The sequence below is a fragment of the Piliocolobus tephrosceles genome, chromosome 8 (genome assembly GCF_002776525.5).
Source record: "Piliocolobus tephrosceles isolate RC106 chromosome 8, ASM277652v3, whole genome shotgun sequence".
In the NCBI taxonomy this organism is placed as follows: Eukaryota; Metazoa; Chordata; class Mammalia; order Primates; family Cercopithecidae; genus Piliocolobus; species Piliocolobus tephrosceles.
This window is the reverse complement of record NC_045441.1, coordinates 143906705-143908011: the sequence shown is the minus strand read 5'-3', so window position 1 is coordinate 143908011 and position 1307 is coordinate 143906705. Positions and strand designations below refer to the sequence as shown.

At 55.2% G+C, this 1307-nt stretch overlaps 1 protein-coding gene across 1 annotated transcript in view; it reads left to right on the top strand.

Moving 5' to 3' along the window:
- Positions 1-515: 515 nt before the first annotated feature.
- The window catches only part of CNPY1 (canopy FGF signaling regulator 1), a 92848-nt gene continuing 92056 nt past the window's right edge, over positions 516-1307 (top strand). Inside the window, exon 1 of the mRNA XM_031936100.1 lies at positions 516-580. The gene's annotated coding sequence lies outside the window, so the exon portion shown is untranslated. The remainder of the gene's footprint in view (positions 581-1307) is intronic.

The following is a 1307-nucleotide window of genomic DNA, read 5'->3' as shown; positions in this document are numbered from 1 at the left end:
TCTCTTTCTTTTGCCTATTAAACTTTCACTCTTAACCTCACTCCTTATGTGTCCACATCCTTCATTTCCTTGGCATGAGGCAGTGAACCTCAGATATTACCCCAGACGAACAACGCCACTTTCATGTCTCAGTTTGTTTGGGTTGCTGGAAGAACGTATCAGGCTGGGTGGCTGATAAACAACAGGCATTTATTGAGGCTGCAAGTCTGAGGCCAGGGTGCCAGCGCAGCGTGGCCAGGTTCTGGGGAGGGCCCTATTCCAAGTTGCAGAGGGCCATCTTCTTGCTCTGACCTCAGTGGTGGAAAGGCTCCAAGGGTTCCACCCTCATGATCTCATCACCTCCCAAAGGCCCCACCTCCAAATACTTTCATCTTGGGGGTTAGGGTTTCAACATAGGAAATCTGGGGTTACAATGTTCAGTCAAGTAAAGGGAACTGGTAGTGGATGGAAACGCCCTCGCCCTCCGGGGGAGCATATCCACTGGTCTCCACGCCTTCCTCCTTCCCCTCCTGCCTCTGTGTGGTTTTCCTTCCCTGTCGGCCGTCCCAGATGTTAATTTAAACCTGATCTCTCCCATTAGGTTAGTCTTCGAGCACGCTCTTCTCCACCTGTTTGCTGGATTACAGCTTTTGTGGCGGGGGAGGGATTCATGGTGAAATGTGAAGGGAGGTGGTCTCTGTTTTAATCTAAACAGTTGTGGGCACTGTGGCCTGACTGTGGAACAAAGATGAGGGCACTAGCTGAAGAAGGAGCGGGCGTCCTAAGCCTGGCATGATAAGGCTGTCTTGGGTTGAGGGTCTTAACCTGGCTCACAGCAGAGTCTCCTGGGAGCTTTGAAAATGCCTGTGCAGGGGCCCAGCCCCGGGGGTGCTACTGCAGTTGGTCTGGATGCAGCTAGTCTGGGTGCTGCTGGTCTGGGTGCAGCAGCTGATCTGGGCACAGCTGATCTGGGCACAGCTGGTCTGGGTACAGCAGCTGGTCTGTGCGCTGCTGGTCTGGGCACTGCTGGTCTGTTTGCTGCTGGTCTGGGTGCCGCTGGTCTGGGTGCAGCAGCTGGTCTGGGCACTGCTGGTTTGGATGGTGCTGGTCTGGGTGGTGCTGGTCTGGGTGGTTCTGGTCTGGATGGTGCTGGTCTGGGCCCTGCTGGTCTGGGTATAGCAGCTGGTCTGGATACAGCAGCTGATCTAGGTGCAGGAGCTGGTCTGGGCCCTGCTGGTCTGGGTGCTGCTGGTTTGGATGGTTCTGGTCTAGATGATGCTGGTCTGGATGGTGCTGGTCTGGGTGATGCTGGTCTGGATGGTGCTGGT